At 39.8% G+C, this 12,335-nt stretch overlaps 1 protein-coding gene across 6 annotated transcripts in view; it reads right to left on the bottom strand.

Moving 5' to 3' along the window:
• Mast2 (microtubule associated serine/threonine kinase 2) overlaps nucleotides 1–12,335 on the bottom strand; it is a 157,573-nt gene that overhangs the window by 49,697 nt on the left and 95,541 nt on the right. The gene's annotated exons all lie outside the window — the stretch shown is intronic.

The raw sequence follows: 12,335 nt of genomic DNA, 5'->3' as shown, positions 1-12,335 counted from the left end.
TAGAAATGTATATGAACAGGGCTGGAAAGATGGCCCTGATTAAGAGCACTGACTGCTCTTCCAGAGGTCCTGAGTTCAATTTCCAGCAACCACATGGTGGCTCACAACCATCTGCAATGGGATCAGATGCCCACTTCTGGTGTGTCTGAAGACAGCTACAGTGTACTCATATATATAAAATAAATCTTAAAAAAAAGAGAAATGGGCATGAACATAAATATAAATCTCATGTTCCTATCGGAATACTTTAAAAGGACATTTTAAAAGGAATTATGATTATCATGGGATTTATAGCATTGAAGCTGGAGAGAAGTAATATAGTTATTCTGTCTCAAAGCACTTACATTAAAAGGCATGGTGTGAGAGTAAACTATGACAATGTTAAATTTTGCTGTATTATAAATTAATGCAACATATTTCTAAAAGAAGAAGAAGAGAAAAAGGAGGAGGGTGAGGAGGAAGAGGAGAAAGAAAAAGAAGAGAAAGAGGAAGAGGAGGAGGAGGAGGGATATGAGGAAAGGGAGGAAGAGGAGGAGAAGGAGAGCTGGCAAGGTGCTTCAGTGGGTAGAAGTGCTTGCTGCCATGCCTGACAGGATGACCTGAGTTTCATACTCAGGAAAGAGAAGAACAGACTCTTACAAGTTGTCCTTTGACCTCCACGTGTCTTCTATGGCACAAATATGCAAGGGCACACAGAAAATAGTAAATTTTTTATACAGTAAATATTTTACACATCTATTTTGGTGTCTGTTTTCTCATTAGACTGGGCTTGAAGGACAATGACTTTTATGCTTGCTTTGCTTACTGCATGTTGCTAAAACCTAAAACAATGTAAAGTAGGCTCTCAAATATTTGCTAAAAGAATTGATCAGTATGATTTGCTATAAAAACTAAAATAAAGGCTATAAATGTTTACATGTGTTACATGTAAATAAAATTATTGTATCTAAACTTACTATTGTATAGAAGTTTAAAATCCCATGAAACTTAAGGGATCAATAATTGAGTTGAGCTATATTTGGTTCTTGAAACGTTAAAATAAAATATAGAACACTAAGGATCATATTTCTAGGCCACATGCCTTTTAACAAAGGTACACATAATCTCACTTGGCTAATATGTAACAGCTACCCAAGGGAGAAGAAAGGTCAGATGCTCTGATACAGATGCCATGATCAGCTGAGATCCAAAACAAGGCTAGCTTTTCCCTTTCAATAGGCTCTAGCCATTTCTCCATGATCAGAGGAGGATCAAGACTTATTCTTTCATCTCAATGAGAAGAAAGTACTTGGTATCTGAGGAGGTGGGTATACTAACCCAACTAATGGCACGTAACCTGAAAGCTCTTTGAACTGATGCTCTGTTGTTAACTACAAACATCTGGTCAGTAAGAGTGAGGCCCAGAGTTTCATCTTACATGCCTCTCACTGTGATTATTTTGGTGGACAGTGGGAGCAGGGTCTCAGGCACCCCATACAGTCTCTGAAACACTACTAAATTATGAACCAATACACAGTGTAGACAGGGCACTCTACTATGGATCTTTAAGCACCTCTGAATTTCCAGTCCCAGAGGTCTAGTTCCTATTTGAGCACCTGGCTTTATCGTCAGGAAAAGACCACTTTTGTTCCATTCAGTGTAAACAAGATAGGGAACCTGGAGCAATTTCAGGCCAAGTACTTCTGACAGTGCAATAATAATCAAGATGATGTCCTTGTTAAAACCAAGATATGCGCATGGGTAAAAAAAAATACCAATTCTTGCCAATAAAAGGAGGTATTATTAAATATTTATAGTAATAATCATCACCAATGCATCTGTTTCTCTTACATAGATCATTCCAATATTCTTTCTCCTTCCCTCTCATATTCATCCTTTTATTTCCTCTATATTCCTAACACATACAGCCTACTAGTGACTCTTTAAATTAAATACCTTCACCCCATTTACAATCTTTCAAAGGCTTTTGATTCTAAATAGGAACAAGTAGCCAGTAGGTGCAATGTGTTATCTAGGGTGTCCTTTTCCAACAATACTTGATAAACACTCCTTACTCCTTTAAAACTATTCAAATGTTACTTTCCATTTCCATATATGATACTAGGACCTGTTCTCCTTTATCTTTACTTCCCAGAAGCACTTATCATCTTCAGACATACTAACAAACTTGTTAGAAATAATGTCTATTTCTTTTCATCTACAATAATCCCCAAGAAATAGCCCTGTCACTCAGAAATAGTGCCTACAGCATGGCCAATTTTTCTAATCTTAAACAAATTAAAGTATTTCCAAAGGAACAGGTAGCCAGCATCCTCTCCATTTTCCAGGCTACCAATCAGAGAATCTAGAGGAAAGCCCCAAATTCCTTTTCTCCAAGGCTAGCATCAGCTCTCCTTGAATTTAGCTGCCTATTAGAAGCATTCTTGTCTTCACAAACTAGCCTCTTCACCCACTTTTTGACAGGGGCTGGAAAAATGGCTCAGCGGCAAGTACAAGTACTTGCTGCTCTTGCAGAGGATAATAGTTGGGTTCCTGGCACCACGATCAGGTGTCTTCAGCTCCAGGGAATTTGCCATCCAACACTGCCCTCTGCTGGCATCCTCACCGGCACCCTTCCCTAACACACATCATGACAGCATATACGCTTTTGGTTTTTGTGGTTTTGTTTTTTAAAAAGTTGGATATCATGTGTGTTCTTTTGTGATTGGGTTACCTCACTCAGGATGATATCCTCCAGATCCATCCATTTGCCTAAGAATTTCATAAATTCGTTCTTTTTAATAGCTGAGTAGTACTCCATTGTGTAAATGTACCACACTTTCTGTATCCATTCTTCTGTTGAGGGACATCTGGGTTCTTTTCAGCTTTCGGCTATTATAAATAATGCTGCTTTGAACATAGTGGAGCATGTGATCTTATTACAAGTTGGAACATCTTCTGGGTATATGTCCAGGAGAGGAATTGCTGGATCTTCCCATAGTTCTATGTCCAACTTTCTGAGGAACCACCAAACCAATTTCTAGAGTGGTTGTACCAGGTTGCAATCCCACCAGCAATGGCGGAGTGTTCCTCTTTCTCCACATCCTTGCCAGCATCTGCTGTCACCTGGATTTTTGATCTTAGCCATTCTGACTGGTGTGAGATGGAATCTCAGGGTTGTTTTGATTTGCATTTTCCTGACGATTAGGGATGTTGAACATTTTTTCAGGTACTTCTCAGCCATTCAGTATTCCTCAGGTGAGAATTCTTTGTTTAGCTCTGAGCCCCATTTTTTAATGGGGTTATTTGATTTTCTAGAGTCCATCTTCTTGAGTTCTTTGTATATATTGGATATTAGTCCCCTATCTGATTTAGGATTGGTAAAGATCCTTTCCCAATCTGTTGGTAGCCTTTCTGTCTTATTGACAGTGTCATTTGCCTTACAGAAGCTTTGCAATTTTATGAGGTCCCATTTGTAGATTCTTGATCTTACAGCACAAGCCACTGCTGTTCTGTTCAGGAATTTTTCCCCTGTGCCCATTATCTTCGAGGCTTTCCTCCACTTTCTCCTCTTGTAAGTTTCAGTGTCTCTGGTTTTATGTGGAATTCCTTGATCCACTTAGACTTGAGCTTTGTACAAGGAGATAAGAATGGGTCAATTTGCATTCTTCTACATGATAACCGCCAGTTGTGCCAGCACCATTTGTTGAAAATGCTGTCTTTTTTCCACTGGATGGTTTTAGCTCCCTTGTCAAAGATCAAGTGACCATAGGTGTGTGGGTTCATTTCTGGGTCTTCAATTCTGTTCCACTGATCTGTCTGTACATCATATGCACTCACTCATAAGTGGATATTAGCCCAGAAACTTAGAATACCCAAGATACTATCTGCAAAACACCTGAAACTCAAGAAGAAGGAAGACCAAAGTGTGCATATTTCGTTCTTTCTTAGAATGGGGAACAAAATACCTAAGGAAGGAGTTACAAAGTTCAGAGCAGAATCTGAAGGAATGACCATCCAGGATCCCCACCTGGGGATCCATCCCATAAACAACCACCAAACCCAGACACTAGGCAGTTGCCAACAAGAGACTGCTGACAGGAGCCTGATATAGCTGTCTCCTGTGAGGCTCTGCCAGTGCCTGGCAAATACAGAAGTGAATGCTCACAGTCATCCATTGGACGGAGCACAAGGTCCCCAATGAAGTAACCAGAGAAATACCCAGGGAGCTGAAGGTGTATGAAGCCCCATAGGAAGAACATCAATATGAACTAACCAGTACCCCCAGAGCTCCTTGGAACTATACCACCAATCAAAGAAAACACATGGTGGAACTTGTGGCTCTAGCTATATATGTAGCAGAGGATGGCTAGTTGGTCATCAATGGGAGGAGAGACCCTTGGTCCTGTGAAGTTTCTATGCCCCAGTATAGGGGAATGCCAGGACCAGGAATGGGAATTGGTGGGTTGGGGAGTTGGTGGGTAGGGGAGGGGACAGGGTATTTTCAGAGGGGAAACTAGGAAAGGGGATGACATTTGAAATGTAAATAAAGAAAATATCTAATAAAAAAAGTGGAAAAAAAGAAAGAAAAAAATTGGATCTAGTCTGGAAAGGAGGGAAAGAAGACAGAAAAAGGTATATACAAGTGGTCACAGAAACATCATATGTAATCATGTGTAATTGTCCTAGTTGAAAACAATCCAAGACTGAACAAAATAACATTCAACATGACAAAATTGTAGAATCATTACATCAAATGAAAGAAGCCAGAATCAAAGCACTGCAACAATTACATGAATGTGAAATGTTCAAGTTGAGTGTGATGGTACATAGCTTCAATCCCAGCACTCCAGAGGCAGAGATCTCTCTATGAGTTCAAGCCCAGCTTGGTCTACATGGTGAGCTCTAGGCCATCCAATACTATATAGTGAGATCAGGTCTTAAAATAAAATAAAATAGTAAAATATCAGAGCAGCTGTTGCCCAGGTCTAGGACTAATCCAAAGATCAACTACAAATGGGTAAATGTGAACTTTCCAAGAGAAGGAAATATTCTATATTTAGATTGTGTGTATTTCTCTAAATGTCATAAAAGCTACCAGATCGCCTATAATTGCTGTACTTTCTAACATGCATTACATCTTCAAAGCCTCCCCAGGCCTTCTATCACTAAGCCACGTTCCCACTTACTTGTGGTACATTCAGGGAACTTCTGAATTCTCTCTCCTCCCCTTCCTTAATAATGCAGGTTAGAAACTAGTAGATACTTATGAAGTCCTAGTGGATGAGGGTAGGTGGTAAGGTACTTGCCATAAGTTGACAGACATGTTTTGAGATGTTATCTGCTTAGAGAAAACACTGTTGGTGTGTCATGAGGTGCTGGGCAACCAGCAAAGTTTTTGTAGCCACACATGGTCGGTGGGTACAAAAGATTAGTTGTAAACTAAAAAACGTTAGATTAAGTAACAATATTGCGGATAATTAGAGTCAGGATTCTCATTAGCAAAAAGAGGAAACACAAAAACAGAAATCACTAATAGAGAAAATTGGAACGAATTAGAATTAAAAGCAGTGGTAGCAAGTAAGCCAAGAGTTTTAAGATATGCACATATTATCTAAAAACAGTATACACAGTATAACAACTTCTTTTAAATAACATTCCCCACTCACAAAAAATATGCATTCTCCAGAATGCCTAAATCAAGGGCTAATGATGGGAAGGTAAAAGGACCACATAGGACTACTTTATGAAACCAAAAAGAAAGTTTTCACAAGAATGACATATATATCATATATCAAAAAGACATAAAAACCAACATGAAGAAACTCCTCTGGACCCACAAGTATAGCTTCATCACCAGCACATATAAGGATATTAAAAGATTATGTGGCTGAGAGATGGTTTAGCAGTTAACAGGATTCAGGTTAGGTTTGCAGCACCTACATGGCCATTAACAATCCTGGGGATTTTATATTTTCTCTGGCCTCTATGGGTACAGCACTCATGTGGTACACAAATTAAAAAAACCCATATATGTAAAATAAAACTTAAAGGTATTTTAAAGAACAAATTATACCATGTTAAGTAAAGTAGCAATTTATTAGGTTTGTGTGATACAGTAAGTGGAAAAATTTAACAAAAGGAAAAAGTTCTCTAAAAGTGGAAAAGTATTATTTATCAACCCAAGTAATGTAATACACTTAAAGCCATCAATTATCAATGGATACTAAAAGTCAGTAGGCAAAGTTATTATTCTATGTTATTATATGTCTGCCTGCCTATCTATCTATCTATCTATCTATCTATCTATCTATCTATCTATCTATCTATCTATCATCTATTGTTCATTGATGCTGGGTCCCAAACTCAGAACCTTGAACATGCTAAGCAAGCCATTCTGCAATGACACTGTTAGCTCAATGTGTCAAATTTAGATGAGGATAATTTAAATTTTTAAAATTTAATTAGGATTAGGGACTTACACAACCATTCTCACAAGATAACTGTCAACTAGGAAAAGATTTAAAATCCCTGGTAAGATAGTTCTGTGAACAAAGGAGTTTGCCACCCAGCCTAATGATCTGCCTGCCTGTTAGCTCTAGAATCAGCAAGGAGAGAGAGAGGACCATCCTCTCCAAATTGAACTCTGACCTTCACATATGTGTTGTGGCATGAGTGTTCAGCACAAATAATATAAAATTGTAATTTTTGAAAATGTTTTAAAGAATTTTTAAACATAACTACACTGAAAACAAGCAGTTCACCTTATTCAAATCAAGGCTAGCTTCTTAGTAATGTTATAAAAATGAAGTTTGTGTTACCTGACTGGTGTTTCAAATAACTGGTTGTGATTTCCTTTCCTCTCCTCTCCCCTCCCCTCCCCCCTCCTTTTTTTTTTTTTTTTTTTTTTTTTTCTTTCTCCCACTCCCCTTCCTTTTGATTTTTTTGAGACTATGTAGCCTTGGCTGTGGTGGAATTCATTCTGCAGACCAGGTTAGTCTTGAATACAAAGATCTGCCTGCCTCTGCTACCAAGTGCTGGGATCAAAGGCATGAGCCACCACCATCTGGCCTGGTTGTTGGTTTTGTAAAGTGTCAAGGACATAAACACCAAGAAAGCAAAACCGCTCCAGGTAAGAGAATACAGAGATGATAAAATTTTAACACACATGATTAGGGACCAGATTTTTAATATAGTATATATACTTCTAGGATACAATGTGATATTTTGATATACTATGAAATAAATAAAACTATAAATGCTAGGCAATTGTTCTACCACCAAACTGGGTTAAACTTCTAACCTTTCAAATAATAGTGCTACTATTTTTTGGAGGAGGGGTAAAGTCTCATGTAGCCTTGACATTAAACTCACCATATAAGAGGACGACCTTAAACTCCTTTCTGACCTTCTTGCCTCTATCTTATGTAAATTTCGGACCTGCACCATACCTGTTTTACACAGGGCTGAAAAATCCAATCCAGGGCTTAATTCATCATAGTAAGGTGTTTAAAATGAGACTGGCCCACCAAGGGTCATATATTTGAATGCTTGGTCCCCCAGAAGTGGAACTGTTTGGGAAGGACTAGGAGATGTGGCCTTGTGGGAGTAGGTGTGTCACTGAGGGTGGGCTTCGAGGCTTTAAATGCTCAAGCCATTCCAGTTAGCCCACTCTCTGTATCCTGCTTGTGGATCAGATGGGAGCTCTCAGCCTGCCTACCTGCTGCCATGCTCCCCACCATAACGGTCATGGACTCTTAACAGTCTGGAACAATAAGCCCCTCCTCCACCCCAATGCTTTCTTTTATCAGTTGCATTGGTCATGGTGCTTTGTCACAGCAGAAAAACAGTAACTAAGACACTAGCTAAGTACCAACTGACAGCTTTGCCTCTGTTTTTAGTTTTCATAGGTTTGCTTTGTTTGTTTTAATTAGTTTCTTGAGGGATCTGACGTTTTCCTCTTAAAAAATGCTGTTTTGTTGTTGTTGTTGTTGTTTTTTAACAGACAGTTATTAACCACCATGTGAATACTTGGAATCAAACTCAGGTCCTGTGGAAGAATAGTCAGTGTTCTTCACTGCTGAGCCACATCTCTAGCTCCAAACTGTTTTCCAAAAAGTTAATCCAACTGAACATTCCCACCAACAGGTTCACATGAAGAGTTCTCTTTGCTTTACAATATTTTTCATCTTTCTATTGGTTTTCCCTTAAAGTCCCAATTTAATAGAGAGTTAAGTAATAAGAAAATAGATTCATGAAAATATAGTATCAATTTTAGAAACACAAAGATTAATACTATTACATTAGTTATTTTTCTAGAAGATGCAATGCAATACCAACTTATTCACAAAAATTCATTGTAACAATTGTCTTATGTTGACCAGGCCCATAAAATATAAAGAGTTATAACAAGCCTTTAGCTCAGAGCTGCTCTTTGGAGCCACAACTTGACACTGCCTTAGCAGTCAAGGAAGCAACTACTGAAATGATAGGAAAAAAAACTTTTTTTCTGCATGACAAGAGATTATCTTGGAATCAATTAAATGACTTTAGATGAAGTTCCCAACAGTGGGGAGAATGAACTCAAAGAGTCCACTTCCAGTAGATAGACGGGTCCTCAAGTGGAGGGATGGGGCTGCAAACCCACAGTCAAAATTTCGGATCCAGAAGTGTTCCTGTCCATAAGAACCGAAGGGACGAAAATGTTGAATAGACTGAAGGAAAGGTGGTCCAGTGATCGGCCCAAATTGGGATTCATCTCATGGGGAGACACCAAGGTCTGACACCATTACTGATGCTGCGGTATGCTTATGCTTACAGACAGGAGCCTAACATGGCTGTCCTCTGAGAGGCCCAACCAGTAGCCAGTAGCTGACTGAGACAGACACAGATACTTATTCCCAACCATTGGACTAAAGTCAGGGACCCATATGGCTGAATTAGGGGAAGGGTGAAAGAAGCAGAAGAGGAGGGCAACCTCATAGGAAGACAAGCAGTCTCAACTAACCCAGATCCCTGGGAGCTCTCAGACTCTGAGCCACCAATCAGGCAGCATACACTAGCTGGTCCAAGGCCCATGACACCTATATAGCAGAGGACTGCTTGGTCTGGTCTCAGTGGAAGATGATGTGCTGAATCCTCGAGAGACTTGAGGCCTCAGGGAGGGGGGAGGTCTGGTCACCATGAGGGAACAGCCTCTCAGAGATAGTGGGGAGGAGGAATCGGATGAGGAACTGTGGGAGGGGAGACTGTGGATGGGAACAATGGCTGGATTGCAAATAAAATAAATAAAATTGCTTTATAATGGGTAAAAACATGTCTTTTTATTGTTAAGTAATGACAAGGCATCAAAAATAAATGCAAAAATACAGAGTAAGATTTAACTACTTACTGGAAGTGCTTCAGAGAATACACAAAGAGCCAAGCTCAGCATAACAGAACTCATGAATGTAAGGAGGACAAGAGATAAAAAAAACCAAATAGTATGTGCTGAAAATAGGTTGGGAGAGGAAGGAATGCGTCCATAGTAATGGGGCACCATTTCTGAACTCACTCTGTGCTTAAGAGTTGCCTATATTTCCTATGCCTCTTCTACATCTTCATTATCTCTCACTGGTCATTCCTAACACTGTCATCATCTAACAGGGCAGCCCCTCAGCAGTCATCTGCATCTGCCTCAGAGTCCATCTCAACAGCAGGCTCATCTGTCTTCAGGAAGCTGCTGCCCTGCTCCTCTATCAATCTTCAGCACTATGGCTTCTTTATTCTTTTTAAAAAGACTTCATTTTATTTACATTGTATGTATGCGAGTGCTTTTCCTGTGTGTGTACCATTTAAGTGCCAGGAACTTGTGGAGGTAAAAAAGCAAGTACCAGAGACTAGAGTTACAGATAGTTGTGAGCCACCGTTCAGCAACCACGGGGAACTGAACCCATGTCCTCTCCAAGAGTAGCAAACAAATGTTCTTAACCCCTGAGCCATCACTCCATCTATTTTGTAAGTTCTTTTCAAGTGTTTTCCAGTTTTTTCCACGTTTAGTTTTCTCTGAGTCGGCTTTTTAATGGCCTCAGGTCATCTACTTTCAACTCTTCAGACTTGGAAGATCCCTACTTACAAATTAAGCTATCTTTGCCCTTCATATGGTGTTTCTCAGTACACACTGGTGTTCAGAGCACACCTCTATCTGAGAAAATAGAAAGGAGACTCCTGTGCGGGGTAAATCTCCATCCTGTCACAACAACCCTATTGAGAGTCGCTGTCCAAGTCACACGGAGAGCCATGCATCTCTACTGCAGATTACTTCTTCACTTCATTCACTCTCAGCTCCTTAGGAAACATAATTCCCTAACCCTGCCAAGCAATCATTCTAGCATTATTTCCTGGGCCATGAGCCCAGGTATTTATCTCATTAACATATTAGAAGGAAAAGGCCTTATGAACACAATTACTACAATTCTGCCTTAGTTCAAGAAAATTGCCTCTATATCATATTTCTTTTTTTTTTTTTTTCTTTTTCTTTTTTGGTTTTTCGAGACAGGGTTTCTCGGTAGCCCTGGCTGTCCTGGAACTCATTCTGTAGACCAGGCTGGCCTCGAACTCAGAAATCCGCCTGCCTCTGCCTCCCGAGTGCTGGGATTAAAGGCATGCGCCACCACGCCTGGCTTATATCATATTTCAATTCAAGAATATTGGGATTCCCAGAAGATACACAAGAGTTCATGCAATAAGAATGTTATCTTCTTCATGACATTTCTAGCTAAGTATATGCTAGAATCTTAAGACTGCTTAAAAGAAATACAAAAACAATCTGTAAACAATCAAAACCACCTTCTCATACAATGAACAAACAAGCGTAGCAGAATACACAGCAAATTTCATATTTTTATGCCTATCAATGTAAGATATTGCTCAAGGTTGTGTGTTCCAAAACTACAGAATTAAGGAGTGCTACTAGTCCACGCCGTGTGCCAAGACTAGCTCCACACCAGGCTGTGTGTGCTCTCCAAGTGTTGCCTGAAGGGAGCATCAAGCCCTCGACACTGTCTAGTATCTAACACTAGCCCGAGTGACCTGCAGATTCTAGCTCCAAAATCAAATTATGTCATTTAAATCTGAATACCCTGTAAATAAAAATTACTTTACCTTTTGACTTCTCAGTTGTTGTCGTTGTTGTTTTCCTGACAGAAAGTTTAGCATATAAATTTTGATCTTCTTTTTGCAAGCTTTTACCCCATTTGGCTTTCAAGATACCTTCTTGGTTCTTTCTGAGCAGTGACTCTTTATTCTGCTAGTTTTTCTTATTTCCCTACCTAAAAGTCAGTTTGCCAACTCAGTCTTTTGATATTTGTTTTCATTTTCTATCAACAGAAACTCACAGGCAATTTCACAAATCACTAATATGTTCTCAAGTTCTAGTTTATTACTTGTAACCAAGATTTTGCTTCTCTCTCATTGACTATATAAATAGTTATCCTGCAATTTTTCATCCTGTTACTTAGCTCCAATTTTCTGGCTTCTGAATCCAAATTCTTTAGCTATTCCTAGCTTACCTCTTGCTCAAACCCCATATTGTTTCCATTAACAGATTTTATCAATTCTACATTTCCAATAACATACTGGGGCTCAACGGGCAAAGTGCTTACTGCGTGAGCATGAGGACCTGAGTTCAGATTCCGAGCAATGGATACAAAGGCCAGGTGTGGCTATGTGCACTTGTAACCCAATGCTGTAAAGGTGGAGGCCAGAAGATTCCTGGAACTGCAAAATGTCAAGGGGCTGGTCCTCAGAACCAAAGCTGCAGGATCTCCATGACAGGGCAACAACAGGATATCCCTTGGCGAGTTTAGCTCAATCTGTGAGCTTGAGGTTAAGCTTATGTCTTAAGGCATAGAGAACAGCTGAAGAAAATAACCATCACCTACCTCTGGACTTCACATGAAAGTTCAGATTCATGCGTGCATATCTGCACACACATGTCCTTAAAAACACATATGCTTACTATACAGATACAAACAATAATAATAAAAATAAGTTCCAAAGCAAGAGGCCTGCCCGCCCTACTCATCATATGTGGTAGAAGGATGGAAGAGAAAGAAGCAGAAGAGTTTGTACAGTATGAAGAGAGGCAGAACAGGAGATGTGACATCAATCAGGAAAAGCCTAATGGGAGTAGCCTGCACTGCTATGTGAAGACAGGGTAATGTCTGGGCCCAAGATGCCTCCAAGGGTTATGTCTGGGTTCATGGCCTAGTGGCATGAGGGGCCTGTGTAGCTGTTACCACCAAAGGCCACGAGGACACCTGTGGTCTGGGATACTACCTGGGGTCTTGTTCATGTTTGAGGCTCTCTCCTGGGCA

Source organism: Mus caroli, unplaced genomic scaffold (genome assembly GCF_978045245.1).
Source record: "Mus caroli unplaced genomic scaffold, Mus_caroli_1 scaffold_6, whole genome shotgun sequence".
Classification (NCBI taxonomy): domain Eukaryota; kingdom Metazoa; phylum Chordata; class Mammalia; order Rodentia; family Muridae; genus Mus; species Mus caroli.
The sequence above is the reverse complement of the archived record's forward strand: the minus strand, read 5'-3'. Positions and strand labels throughout refer to the sequence as shown.